This window comes from Neofelis nebulosa, chromosome 3 (assembly GCF_028018385.1).
Source record: "Neofelis nebulosa isolate mNeoNeb1 chromosome 3, mNeoNeb1.pri, whole genome shotgun sequence".
NCBI lineage: Eukaryota > Metazoa > Chordata > Mammalia > Carnivora > Felidae > Neofelis > Neofelis nebulosa.
Window position 1 is genome coordinate 95,221,772 of NC_080784.1, and position 16,277 is coordinate 95,238,048.

Sequence of the window (16,277 nt, forward strand, 5' to 3'; positions counted from 1 at the left end):
TACCCTTTCCAAGTCTGGGGCATAAAATCATGCATAAGAGATTTTCTGTTCTTTCTTTCAACTACATGGCACTCTTGGAGAACATGTGTTCTAGGTGACTTATCTACACAGAGGAGGAGACATCACCCAGTGGCAGAGAAAAAAGTTAACCAATGTTTTATTAATATATTGAGATCTTAGAAATTATATGTCACTCATGCCTAGATTTGTCTATATTAATACAATAACAAATCATGTAAATGATTTTTCAAAGTTTCCAATTTTTCCTATGCTGCATCTCTAATCATAGAAAATAAAAATCTGTTGTAATAGTGAATTTGTCACCTTCCATGACCTCCAGTCCATTAGAAATAAAGGGGACCTCCATTATAATTAAAAAGAACCAAAAGGAAATAAAACATGTATTAATACTAAACACATCAAAGACCATAGTTATAGTGCTGTTGCATTTTATAATTGATTTTCTCTGGTAGCAATATATTTTTAAGATCAGTGTTTAAGGTGAGAATATAATTCTCCCTGTATCTCTCTTTTTTTCTTGACAAAGTAAGAGCCTGTTACTGCTGGCATTGGACACGTTGTCACCAAATTTTAATCTCTATCTTTTGACCCCTTCGTGGTCAAAAAATTATTACAATAACACACTTCAACTACCCCAAATCCAATATTAAATTGCTCTAAAAGGAATCATAGCCTATCAAAAAAACAATGTTCCACTTGCTCTAAAAAAATAAAGTCTTAAAAAAGGAGCAAAGGTAAATTTTTACTAATAAGACATAATTTTTGCCCATATAAATTCTGAAACAAGACCTAGTTTCTACCATACAATTCGTATAAACACACTGAAATTTTTAACAGCTTATTGAGGCATAATGAATTTTTTTTACTTTTGTTTTTTAATTGAGGGAGAGAGAGAGAATACATAAACTGGGGAGATGCACAGAGTGGGAGAGAGAGAGAATCTTAAGTAGGTTCCATGCTCAGTGTGGAGCCCAATGCAGGGCTCGATCCCATGACCCTGGGATCATGACCTGAGCTGAGATCAAGAGTCAGATGCTCAACTGAATGAGCCATCAGACACCCTGAGGCATAATTTACATAACATAAAGTTTATCCATCATAAATTTACAATTACATAATTTAATAAATTTATAAAGTGTTCAACTATCAGCCCAATAGAGGTTTAGATATTTTATCATCCTAAATGTTCCTTTGTGTTCATTTGTAGTTAATCTGTGCTTCTACTCCCTGCCCTAGGCAACCACTGATCTTCTTTCTTTCTATTAAATATCTATCATTAAATATCTATCATTAAATTGAATAAATTTATCTTTGCTAGCTCTTTCATATAAATGGAATTATATGTAGTGTATTATTTTGCATATGGGTCCTTTCACTCACTATAATGTTTTTGAGATTTATCCAAGTTGGACCACGTATTGGTGTTCAGTTTCTTTTAATTTATTATAGATATACCAAATTTTGTTTATCCATCCATAAATGTATGGATATCTGGTTTGTGGACATTTGGACCATTGTTTGCACTTTTAGGCCATTGTCAATAATGCTATTCTAAACATTTGTGTACCTGTTTTTGAGTGGATATATGTTTGATCTTGGGACAAGCTTATATTTAACATTCAAGAAATTGAAGGGCATTTGGGTGGCTCAGTCACTTAAATATTGTTAGAATGTGTGATGTATCACTTGTCTCTAAGGTTCTGTTTATTTTATTTTTTCAATTTTTTGTGTTTTTTATTTTTTTCTCTCTTTTCTTCAAATAATTTTTATTGATTTGTATTCAGGTTCACCAAATTTTTTTTTTTTTTCCTAGTGTCACACATCTGGATTGGATTAAACTTAGTTAACTTTTATTTTAGTTATCATACTTTTAAATTTCATAATTTCACTTTGGTTCCTTTAATACCCAATAGGTCTCTAGGTATTAATTTATAATTATCACTATTTCTTTAAACTTTATTTCCTTTTTATTTCAATATCTTCATAATAGCTAATGTGAGATCTCTGTGGAAACAAGGATAGTCTCTATAAATTGTTCTTATTTTCCTAAGTATGGATCACAATTTCCTATTTATTTCCATATCTCATAATATTTTTGATTGAAAACTGAGTATATTGCTAATATATTTTAAGTGTGATATTTTCTCCCAAAGATTGTTTTTGTTGCTTTTTTTTTTGTTTACTTTTCTTTGTTGTTTTATTGGTTTCTTTTTTTTTTAAGTTTATTTATTTATTTTGAGAGAGAGCAAGAGAAGAAGGCATGAGTTGGAGAGGGACAGAGAGAGAGGGAGAGAGAGAGAATCCCAAGTAGGCCCCACACTGTCAGTGCAGAGACTGACATGGAGCTCAAACCCATGAACCATGAGATCATGACCAGACCCAAAATCAAGAGCTGGACACTTAATCGACTGAGCCATCCAGGCAGCCCTATTTGTTTCTTTTTTGCTCCTTTTTAATTTTAATTAAACTATGGTTGACATACAATATTATGTTGGTTTCAAGTATATAACATAGTGATTCAACAATGAAATGTTCACCACACTCAATGTAATCACCGTGTGTCACCATACAAAAGAAAATTACAATATTATTGGCTATATATTTTTTAAATTTTTTTTAACGTTTATTTATTTTTGAGACAGAGAGAGACAGAGCATGAACGGGGGAGGGTCAGAGAGAGAGGGAGACACAGAATCTGAAACAGGCTCCAGGCTCTGAGCTGTCAGCACAGAGCCCAATGCGGGGCTCAAACTCACGGAGTGCAAGATCATGACCTGAGCCGAAGTCGGCTGCTCAACCGACTGAGCCACCCAGGCGCCCCTGGCTATATATTTTTAAAGTAAGTTCTGCACCCAAAGTGGGGCTTGAACACATGACCCCAAGATCAAGAGTCATATGCTCTACCAATTGAGCCAACCAGGTGCCCCTTGACTATATCTCATGTTGTACTTTTGTTGTTGTTATTCCTTTTCTTAAATACTTTGCTAAGTCTGTGAATTCTATTTCCCCTGTAGTGCACAGTTACCGATGTCTCTGTTCAGTTTTATTTTAATTTTAAATAATATTTGCTTTTATATTTAAACCTAACTTTACTCTGGTTTTCTCTGCTTTATATAAATTACTGAGAAGCCAATGACTACATGGAGGTTGTTTTAAAAAAATGTGGGCAATAATCTTCCAACTCTGTCAATGGATCTGTGTTTGAATAGGGAAGTGTACTTAATGCTCAACTCATTTTCAAGTCTTCACTTCTTTCTAGGCCCTTTGGAGTCTTCTATGCATGTTTGGATAGCCACGAAATATACCAGGAATTTGTCAATAGCTTGGACCCTCTTTCTTCTCCATTGCACAAGTACAAAACCACAGTCAGAAATGTTCTCTCTTCAATCATGGACTGTAATCTCAGGTTAATAAAATGAGCTGTATCCCATCACTTGCTTGTTGCCTCTGAATAGTCATATCCACGGATGTTGATCCTGGGCATGGACATTGCTCACTGCTCTGAATCAACTAAGTTCCTTTTACCTATAACAAATAATCTGCCAGGTCTCAGTTTCCCCATCCTGACATGAACCTTGTGTCTACCAACCTGGAAGGACGTGTAAGCAGGTCCAGGCCAATTGCCACAGATTCCCTCAGTTCTTACAGTTCAGCAGTTTTTATTTTTTATTTATTTATTTATTTATTTATTTATTTATTTATTTATTTTTTGAACGTTTTTTATTTATTTTTGGGACAGAGAGAGACAGAGCATGAACGGGGGAGGGGCAGAGAGAGAGGGAGACACAGAATCGGAAACAGGCTCCAGGCTCCGAGCCATCAGCCCAGAGCCTGACACGGGCCTCGAACTCACGGACCGCGAGATCGTGACCTGGCTGAAGTCGGACCCTTAGCCGACTGCGCCACCCAGGCGCCCCAGTTCAGCAGTTTTTAAAGCATAAATGCTTCCTGCTTTGGTTTATTCCTTTTGTCAAGTACTATAATACTAAAATGGGTGCTGCTGTTTATTTTTTCCAGCTTTACTTTTAAATTTTTTTTTTAATTTTTTTAACGTTTATTTATTTTTGAGACAGAGAGAGACAGAGCATGAACGGGGGAGGGGCAGAGAGAGAGGGAGACACAGAATCAGAAGCAGTCCCCAGGCTCTGAGCCATCAGCCCAGAGCCTGACACAGGGCCCGAACTCACGGACCGTGAGATCGTGACCTGAGCTGAAGTCGGATGCTTAACCAACTGAGCCACCCAGGCGCCCCCCAGCTTTACTTTTAAAACAGAGGACTTGTCAGTCTTCTCATTGGCCATGGCTGGAAGTTCCACCTCCTTATATCACTTTTGCAAAGACCGAAACAGGATATGATGTTAAAATTGGGGTTTGTTTTTCAGTCTCTTAGGGATAATCCATAGTGCCTAATTCAGGGCAGTAGGTATATTGGTGTGGAAAGTATTATTCATCCATTCTACTTACATTTATCTGTGACATTCCATTTGAGAGCTAAGTACTCTAATGGATGAACTAGCTAGTCTTGTTATCTTATTTGCTTCAATTATTAAATTGAATAGATTTTTTTCTCCCAGAATCTTCTTAATATAATATTTTTTCTATCCAATTCTTTCCACCAACTCAGTATCTGAAATGCCTTTCATTATTCAGCCAAACAGATACATGAGTTACAGACGGTGCAGTCTTGCCAGAGCTGTTGAATGAATCACTAACTGGAGCAAATGTTTCACTATTTTTTCCAACCTTGACAGGAAATAATTTCCTCCTAGGAGGATTTCTCAACCACTTCCAGGAACCCGAATAACCATATACCCATTGGCCAAATGTTTTATCATATTGTCTCTTGTTCAAGAGTCTCTTGTTCAGTATGTCTCTTATCATATTGTTCAATTTACCTACCTAGAGAACTTTTCATAATTTCACTAGCCTGTACCTCTAGTAGTATTACACTTGAACTCTAGTGTTATATTCATCCGGTTGCCAGCTTGCAGTCTTCAGGTTCCTCACCATCCCACATACTATATGGATCATTGTAAGATTTCCAATGGTACCATGCTATTATGTAAAAGGGTGTATTTCCTTTTAAATGACTGATTATTTGGTAGATTTATAAAACAATAAAGGGTTCTAGCATAGAATTCATAACCTGAGCACAGTTAATGCCATAGAAGAAAAGGCCATTCCATATGTGGCCTCATTTATTTTAGGATGTTTCTGCCCCATTTTGTAGTAGGAAGAGAGGTGAAGAATAAGGTGGTAAGGTAACTCCTAAATACTATTTGACCAAGGTCTTCTTGGGCTGAAGGAGCTCAACATTAGTCATGTATTCACTTTTCTTCTTGCAGTTCTAGTACAATTTGTTCCTAATTTAGTGACATAGGAACTCTAAATATTCCCCAAACTTAGTGGTGTATAGAACTTTGGCTTCCATTGCACCACATTATTTTCAACGAGATTTACATCCGTTAGTAAACTCCCTGGTATTCCACCAGGGTCCTGGAATAGGAGGGTCCCTTGACTACAGGAATTACACTCATAAAAACATATATTTTCCTTCAAGAGGCAAGATATACAAGCATACCCACTGTATTCATAACCTCTGCACCACGGTTACTAACATTAAAACTCAGTCAATATCCTTTCATAAAGCATGCAGAGTATCACCAGAAATGGTTCCCTGTTAGCAAAAGCTATTACTTATTAGACTGACTTGAAGTCAAAAAACCTTCTCAGACGTCCTTATCAATGCAAAAGGTTCATACCTCTTTTTCATGCTTTACTCATGGTTCTACCCTAAAAAGATACAGTGTGGTCTAGTTAAACTTTTCATGGTTCATTTTTGGTTAAATATAGTTATTTAGTGCTTATGATGAGTGATGTCCCAGCTTTAGAATTGTGAAACAATATGAAAAATCTGCGAAAAAGTCCTTGATTTCATGTCATCTACAATTAAGACATGCCAGAGAAGGATTCCATAAGATATACTATTTTTGGAAGATATCCTCAATAAATTATGTAACACTTAGGAATGAAGAAAACATCACATTTTTCAAGCCACAGCAATATTATAACCATTTAAGTGATCCACTTAATCACAAGAATCACAAGAATGTATAATTGCAGTGAAGTTTGATTGAATAAGAGGAAAAACATATTCTGAATAACATATTAGAAGGTAACCTGTTATTTAAAACTCCCATCCCATCATATACTGGAATAACTTTCATTGATTGTTTTTTAAAGCTGCACAACTAATTTATAAATTATATTTTTCTAAGCAGGAGAAATTTCACTGCTTTTTTAAAAATATATGTCTTGGTATGGGGTGCCTGGGTGGCTGGGTCAGTTGAGATTCTGATTCTTGATTTCAGCTCAAGTCATGATCTCACAGTTCATGGGACCCATCCCTCCATCGGGCTTTGAGCTGGCAGTGTGGAGCCTGCTTGGGATTGATTCTCTCCGCCTCTCTCTCTCTCTCGCTCTTGCTCTCGCTCTCTCTGCCCCTTCCCCCCTTGTGCACTGTCTCCTCTCTAAATAAATAAATTCATTTCAAAGTATATATATAGTCTTATTTACATATTTTTGTGGCTATTATAGAAATAAATGAAGTCAGCATAAAGTGTGTCAGCAAGTGTGAGTCAGCAAAAGCTATTTATTCAAAGTTTGCAAGGGAGTCAGCTACTATCACTTGCACTTGGCAAAAACTCAGAGGCAGGTAGGTGATTGTGAAGGTTTTATGGTGAAAAAGAGGCGAGGCTTCTGGTGTGTCCATGATGAAGTTATGGGGTGATGGTGGGTTGGTCCAGAGCCGATGACCAAGAAAGAATTCTTGAAGACATCTTTGGCGCAAAAAGATAATTTTATTAAAACACAGTGAGAGAACCTGTGGGTAGGAAGAGCTGCACTAGGGTCATGACAGGTAACTGATTATATACCCTCAGGATGGGAGGGGGTTAGGGATAGAGAACATCTCTAAGGTGTCTTGGAAGCAAGGTTTCCAGGACCTTGAGGGGATAGGTTAGGAAAATGCCATTTATTACCATTTAGTAAAACCTCAGTCATGAGACTCTTCAAATGTATATCAGGGGGCCATAAGCTTGGAATATGATTGCCAGCATATAGCTTGGGACAGTTGAGATAAAGGAAGTGTCTAAGGGAATTTTTATATGTTAAAGTTACAGGTTCCTGTGGGGGTGGGTCAAGGTAATGTTAAGCCAAGATTCCTTTTTGCTGCTAGCAAAGTGTGATCATTGAGGTAGCTGAGCTCCTAGAGGGAGGTCACTCTGCCTGTTTCAAGGACTTGTCAAAGGACTGTAAGCAGTAAGGGGATTTAGTTTTTCATTTACCTTAGTTTCCCACATCACTATGGCAAGCACTTAAACCCCTTCCCTTTGTTCTTGAGTAGTCAGGACTGTCCGAGGAATATCACACATATTCCACCGGGGAGGGGGGGGGTGAGCTATGCCATTAGCCTGTACTTTGCCCTCAGCTTGGCCCACACTCCATCATTGTCCTGATTGATAGTTGTTAGCATGGAGAAGCTGAAGTTGAGCTAACAAGAAGTGGGTTATCCTAGGTGATTGGTCAGTGTAGTATATTTGGCTTTCTCTGGTTGCTTCTGAGTGGGAAGATGGGAGGGAAAAGAGAGGAGGGCAAAAATGGGGAAAACTGGCAATTATTGACCAATTTGATCCTTTGGGCCTGATTGCTGCATCTTGGCTTCCTGGACTGGTTACTTTTTTATATGGTCTGGTCATTGCCCATTTGCGCATTCATTATTTGGTCATCATGCTCTTATTTTAATTTTCTGCACACATTCAACCATATGTGCATTTTAAAAAAACCTAATGATCTGATGCTAAATGTGTCTGAAAAGAATAAATGATATAACCACGTATCATACGTGCACATGCCACAAATGTCAGAGATAATCAAATATCCTAGGTCTGCATTACCCTACATCAACAGCACCATCTCTGTATTTTTTTCATCTTGAGGACAATTACTTTGCAATTCAATTCAAATATGACACACTAGTCTTTTGTGAGCACAGCCTCCATTTTCTCTAGTCTGCCTCCATCTCTTGTGTTAGTTTTTACTCACGTCCAGGTAAAGTTCCAGACACGTTTTTAATGCTTATGCCTTTGATGTACGGATCAACCATGTGAACTCATTTGGCTCTGAGAACAAGGTGAAAGTGATGGTGTGCCAGTTCCTAGCATAGAAGGTGCAAATGATTCAGAAAGTGTTTGCTTGCTACCCTGTGTTTCTCTGATTACCGTGCAGAGGACTTGTCTATACTAACCTGTTGGTTCAAAGAGGAGCTGAAGAACATGTGAGAAAGAGGAAAAAGACACATGACAAGTCCTACAAACGTTAGTTAAATCCAGCCTAGATTAGTCAGACCTTCCAGATACTATATGCTAGTATGTTTTGAGTGTATCTTTACAAAGAAAAGTCTGATATATATATGTATTGAACATTGCGCTGAAGTTCTGTGAGTCTGGATCTGTAGAGGGAAATAAATGTCCCTGCATTTCTCAGTGCTACTGTAAAAAGCTTAGTCTTCTGAGAGTCTTCATATACCATGAGAATTAGATTTTCAGACATTTGTCTAATGAATTGCTTTGATCTGAAGGGATAATAAAGTTTTATTTATCGCTTGGTGAAAACCAAATAAGTATAGCCTGGACTGTATCTCTAGATTAACACTAGAGTGGGAGCATCTTGGAGAGTTACCTCGCTAGGTAATTTATGGCAAAAGGGATGAAGCCATACAACGTGCCATAAAAGCTGATATGCATCAAACTTTCTGGCTCCCAGACAGATTTTATTTACATATCAGGGGTTCGGAGTAAGGACTCCAATTATTTTTTTTCCAGTTACTTTTTTACAGAAACCCTTTCAGGTGGGTTTCAGGGGGCAGCTGTTTCCATTCTGTTGTAAGCAGAGGATAACACATTTTCCTGGCCCCTTACCTATAGAGTGCCTGGCTACTTTTATGGAAAATCTGCTATTGATTCTCATCATGTCATGTCAGAAGTAAGCACGAGGACGAAGGGGGCCAATGCATTTATTATTTACTATGAGGTAATAAATAATAAATCTATCTTTGACCCAGAATACCATGTGTGTGCATTTAGGCTAAAATGAATACAGATGAATATTCGTCTCCAACAATTGAACTTAATTTAGTTGAAATAAGATAGAATTTAACTCTTAAAAATACAACTATCTTCAGTTTTTATAACAGAGACAGTTCTATATGCTATATACTATGGGAGTTTTAGAAAAATTATGGGAGTATTTCTATGCAGTAAGCAGCCAAAAGGAAGTAATCCTTAAACCAACTATTTATTTAAACAATTGGATTAAAGTTGGGATGATGGCATGATAGATGCTGGCAAAACATATTGGAAGATGAAAATGGAAAATACAATACTAACAAATTTAATACTGATAAGCCAGAGCAGTAAGGTTCAGTTTAATAAAATGTGAACTAAAATATATAGTTGAAAATCCCATTTTCAATATGTTAATGAATTCAAGGAAAATATAATAATATGAGAAATGATATTAGATTACAGGTCCAGAACAATGTTAAAGGCCTTTTAAATAAATAAACAGTAAATATAAGAGCCACAAAATTTAGAGTAATAATGTAGAACATGATGAATGAGAGAGTGATAAATAGCTGAGGAAGAGACTTAGCCAGCAGATAAGTTGATTGACATTTTCAAGGCCTCTGAGATTGAAATCACAGATGAGAAGTAATTTATCATTAAATCTCAGAATGATGGACTCAGGATTGATGTTTTTAAAATGCAAACTAGGATGAGCAATGTGTAAATCTGAGGACTTGTATCTTTTTCAATTGCAGTTCTTGTATTAAAGGTCATAGATAGTTCTGACCCACTTTTTGACAATCACCTGTTTCAAGCAAATTCTTCAAAGTCAAATTAAAAAGAAGGGATAAAGATAGATACAACGGTTCAGAATCACCTTCAGCTAACCAAAGAGAGTAAATTGACTGCAGGGATGAATGAAACAAAAATAAAGACATAGGAAATAACAAAGAAGACAATCAACTGAGGAACTTGTTGAAGAGTTTCTTAAAAGGGAGAATAATTGGGAGATAAGAATTCTAAGAAGCAGAGCATTGAGGGTGATACAGTAAGTTGGGACATAGTTTACACTTTTTCTTTCTTTCTTTTTTTTTTTTTTTTTTTTTCTGGTCCTGAAATTCTTTCCCATGATTGCAAATGATCTTCAGCTTTTTAGGTAAGCATTTGGCGGTCTCATTGCTTGCATTAGGGAAGTGAAGTGAAATTCATTTTACATGGGGTTTGGGGCATCTAATTTATTTCCTAGTATACAAAGTGTGCTTAAGATATAATTATGGCTCAACTATACTTTTTTTAAGATTTTTTTGGTTTATTTATTTTTGAGAGAGAGAGAGAGGCAAAGCACGAGCAGGGAAGGGGTAGAGCGAGAGGGGGACACAGAATCTGAAACAGGCTCCAAGCTTCGAGCTGCCAGCACAGAGTCCTATGCAAGGCTTGAACTCACGAACCATGAGATCATGACCTCAGCCGAATTTGGATGTTTAACTGATTAGGCCACCCAGGTGCCCCTAAAGTGGGTTTTATATTTGATTTATATTTGATTTGACTCATGGAATTAACTATATATGTTATTATATAGTGTAACTAATATAATAATATAGTGAATAATAAAACTATAATATACTGTTTTATAATTATGCATAACATTAAATATAGTTTTATGTAATGTATATAAGGAAAACAAAAGATGCACATATAGCTATAAGACATTTTATATATATTATCTTCTATTATACCTATTTATAATATATTGCATATATCTTGATAAATAAAATTAAAGTTTCTGGTTATGGGAGTCACAGAGATGATTAATGTGTTCTGTAAAAAGGATAACCAGATAGGCATTGCATTTGCTAAGAAGAGACATAATAACCTACACAGTGCTTCACCTTTAAGCCCACAAAAAAGTTGATTGTAAGATTATTGACTATAATGATTGAATTTTCTCTCCTTTTCTCCTGCTCTACCTCTCTATGTTCTTCACTTATGTTTTTTTTTTTTTCAAGATGATAAAGACATTTGGAAAAATTTGTAGGAAATGTAAACTCTGAGAATCACATACAGTAAAACATCTGGTTATATAACCCATTTTGTTATAAATAGGTGACCTGACTCTTAGTTGATGTCCAGAATTCAGATCCAGCATTTTAATTCGTTTTGATGTTCATTCTCAAAATTATGTTATTCTTAATCACTTCTCACAGAAATCAGAAGGGTAGTCCTTTACCTGTAAACAGTTCCATCATATTAAGTGTCTATACAGCTTGAGAACATTAAAATCCATATTTCAATGTTGTAGATAAAAAAGAAAATTGAATGGAAAACTGCATATTTCTCAGATGTGATCACTGTCTATAGTAATGATTCAAAAGCCATAGAAAGAACTCAAAATACATTTCCTAATTATGCGATGCAATAATTGTTGCTATATTCAAGATTTTGTTGTTCCTCCAATTTTTCTACATGCTGATCAGCTACCTTGATTTTGTTTTCTATGATTACGGCTCAACTATACTTGCAGATGAACATGCCCATCTAAAATTATAAAGACATTCTTAAGTGAGACTTGGAAGTCCCAAGGCTACAAAGTCAAAAGTGCATAATAACAAAAACAGTGGATGAAAACTTTTGATAGAAAAAATAAAATCTGCTACGGGTTTGTTGACTTCATTTGCTCAGGAGGTCAAATGAAAGTGCAAATCGCACTTAGAGAATAAAAAACTGGTCATCACTATGCACACTAACATTTTTCCTCTTGGATCTTAAATAATTTGAGGAATAAATTGAATGTTATTTGCATCTTCCTTATAAAGAAATCCTGCTGCTATTTTTAACCAATATTTTATTGTAAGATTTGTTTTTCTCTCTTCCTTATTTTTCTCACTTCAAATTTCTATTAACTTTAATTGATTTTACCTTATTTGCAAGTTTATTTGGAAAGCAGTAAAAGGAATACTAGCTAGTAAATAAACCTTTCACAGTGATAGCATTAATGTGCATTTTGAAAAAGATGAGTAAATAACTTTCTTTTCTATTTAAATACAGAGGCTTAACATATTTCCAGAGCTCTTTAAACTATTGAGCCATTTCTAATGCCCCCATATTTAATATTTTCACAGGGTCTTAATGTATGAGAAACAAACAAAAAAAAACTACTTCGGCAAATTAAATTCTCCAAAATGGAAGAGTTTTAGATTGACACCTTAATGTGTAGGAATTGGCCTTTTTACTATAATTACACAACTCTATTTTTAGGTTCAGATTCTTAAACCAGTATATATCCAACTACTGAAGTAATAAATTTGATAATCAGATTATCAACAAACTATAATATTTACTTTTAATATATGCTAAAAAGATATTGCAGACATAATCTTCTTTCCAAAGCTAAATGTATCTGGATGTATTCAATAATTACAATTTTTCAGCACATTCAGAACAATTCTAAATCAAATGACTAAATCTAAGGAAAAAAACAGACAACTTTAAGATAATTCTGACATAGAAATTTTGTGACATATCTTCTTTGGCTTTCAAGTGATTGATTACTAGGTTAAACGTATCAATAATCATAATAAACGTAATAATCCTTTCCTCAGTATTCACCAAAGGAGGTAGTGGAAAATGTTATTTTTATTTAAAGCATTTTTAACTTTTGTTTCTGATTTCTGTAGAAATGTATGAGGTGACTTATATCTTTAATATTTATTAAATATTCCTATAATTTCTACTACTTAATAATGAGAGAAGCATTGCTTAAAAATCATTATGTGTGGGGCGCCTGGGTGGCGCAGTCGTTTAAGCGTCCGACTTCAGCCAGGTCACGATCTCGCGGTCCGTGAGTTCGAGCCCCGTGTCGGGCTCTGGGCTGATGGCTCGTAGCCTGGAGCCTGTTTCCGATTCTGTGTCTCCCTCTCTTTCTGCCCCTCCCCCATTCATGCTCTGTCTCTCTCTGTCCCAAAAATAAATAAAAAACGTTGAAAAAAAATTAAAAAAAAAATCATTATGTGCAGTGATGTCCCTACCTGTCCCTAATAATCTGTTTTGTTCTACAGTGTCCTTTACCTGAGGTTAATGTAGCCACTCCAGATTTTTTTTTTACTAGTGTGAACATGGAATATCGTTTTTTGTATTTAAAATTTTAGCCTGTTACTACATAAACAGTAAATTTCTTGAAGACCCCTCCTAAAAAAATCATTATTTGATTACCCAATAAATGTGTGAGTTGCTATTATTCCCCACAAGTAGAAATGAACTGTTCATATATTGTTTAAAATTTACATGTGGAGTCTGTAGTGAGATAATAGTCCAGAATAATTCATTATTCATCAATATAGCTTGGGAAAACACTTTCACTAGTAGTTTCAAATGATTATCAGAATATATTCCCCAACTTGAACTTTAACCTTCAACTTCATTGTTTTCCCCTAGTTTCTTGTACTAAACAAGTTGTTTCCTCTGATTCTTCTTATAATTTGTCATTAATATTTGAACACTTAATATAACTTACAATCTTTCTTAAATTACACTTTGTTCTGTTCAATATCCCTTATCTAAATCTAGAATTCTAAAAATGTCTAAAAACCAAAAAGCTTTATTTACAATACATCTGGAAGGGGCAAGAAAAGTCCTTTCCTGAATCTATTTTGGTGGCAAAATACAATCAGATTGGTTATGAAACTATCAACAATCTTAATTTCTTAGTCTTATTTTATTTTTTTGAGTTTATTTCTTTATTTTGAGAGAGAGAGAGACAGAGAGAGAGAGAGAGAGAGAGAGAGTGGGAGGGGCAGAGAGAGAGAGGGAGAGAGAGAGAATCCCAAGCAGGCTCTGCCCTGCCAGCACAGAGCCTGATGCAGGGCTCAAACTCACGTATAGGGAGTCAGCTGAAAGCAAGAGTCAGATGCTCAACCTAATGAGGCACCCCGGCGCCCCTATTTCTTACTTTTAATGTTAATACATATATTTTACTGAGGAATAATTCATCTTTGTTCACAGCGTGTTACCCTTATTACTCTGGAAGTGTTAGGTAATAAACTTGAATAAACATTCATAAACTTTAACAAGACTCAATCATAAACTAATCAAATGTCCCGTATTGAGAAAGATATATTCACCAGATAACTTGCAGAAGAATATTTATATCACAGTTAAGAAAGGAACAAGAATATCAAATACAAATTATTAATTTTAAAAACATAATGGAAATGTGTACATGTGGTCTAGAATTAATGATAGATGATATACATCTTGTAGGAGAATGAATACTAATATACATTTTTTAATTAATTAATTAAATTTAAATTAAGTTAAATCTCTACTTAAACTAATAGAATTTTCTTAATTACTGAGGTCTGAATGTGTATTCAAAAGGAAGAATACATGTTTTGCTTAGACTTAAAAGTGTTGCAGATACATTCATGTGTGATACATTTATGCTCTTTTATGCAGTTCAATGAGTTCATAGAAAATTTAAAAATTAAAATCAACTTTTAAGAAATTTAATTCTCTGCATGTCTCTTGACATTTGTGTGTGTGTGTGTGTGTGTGTGTGTGTATCTCTTCTATTGTGTATAAAATTAGGAATATATTTAAAAAAATAAAAATTAAATTAAATTAGGAATATATTTTTATATATGTATATGTATGCACATTATATGTGTTTATTCACATTTGGATGTATGAGAAATATTTTATAACTATGTGCATAGAGACATAATTTAAATGCAACAAGGATTATTACTAATTTACCACAATTAAACTATCATATATGATTTATTTAAAGCCCAATAATTTTTAGGGATACATTTTATAAATATTATTTCTGGAAGGATGCACAAAAGGGAAGCAAAATCCTTATATCATAAACTGATAAACATATTTTCTCTGCCACGGTTTATATTTAACATTAAGCACAGTGAAATTTTAATTAACTTCAAGCTTTCTAACCATAACATGCAGCTTCATTTAATGGAAATTCTTTCTGAATTATTTTACATGATTGAATTATAAGGAAAACAACGCATTAAAACATTCCTATCAAATAGCTACTTGCTCTAATTATATTACATTAGGTAAAAATAAAAATGATATCAATGTATTATGATAGTTAGGATCATATTTTGTATCAAATGACTATATGTAGCTTAAACACTGAAATTTAGTGGATGTGTTTGGTACATGCTACTCTGTTGTTCAAACAGAGAAGTATGAATTGAAGCAAGTCAGGGAGGTAAAAGAGGGAAATTATTTAATTTTTAATATTTAGGTAATCTGAATGAATGAAATATCAGACTTTCTTGTATTTCTGCAACTTTTCTCTAAGTCCGAAATTATATAAAATGAGAAACAATTTAAAATTTACAAATGCATAAAGAGAAGATGAGCAGCTAGATAGATAATGGATGATAGATGATAGATAGTAAGATAGATAGATGATAGAAATAGGTATTTTCTGCTGAATTCCACTCATAAGTGGCTAGCTTTCTTATATTTGATAATCTTTCTTTGTGAAGTAATGTTTCATATTTATTTGCACAACCTCTGCATGCCCATATTGTATGTAATTTCTTCATAGTTATATCCCTTTCTTCTGCTTCTAAGAGTGTTGTTGGAAGGTTGGGATGACTCAGAGGACGTAGTAGGGTTAGTCAAGTCTCCATTCCCTACTTGCCTATGCTCATATCTTTATTGCTTGTTTTTGTTTGTTTGTTTATTTGAGAATGGGGCAGGAGCATGTTTTCTGGCAATTTTGCCTTCCTCTTCTGAGACTGGCAATCCATCAAGTGTATCCTATATGGAGACTGGTTTTGGAGACAGTGGGTCCCTCAGACCTGCATTCACCTGTGATCCTGAAAGCAGAAGAATCACATTCATCAAATGAATGTATGTACTTTTTCATATAGGAAAGACAACTTTAAAAGTTTGATAATGGCCAACATAACTCAGTCTAGGTGGTATAGGCTTCCTGATACCCTATTTCTTGGGATATAAGTTTAGAAAGACTTATTGGAGGGAAAATTTTGGCAATATCTATCTCTAAATTTCCTATTATTAAAATAAAAATGGGGCGCCTGGGTGGCTCAGTCGGTTGGGCGTTCGACTTCAGCTCAGGTCACGATCTCGCGGTCC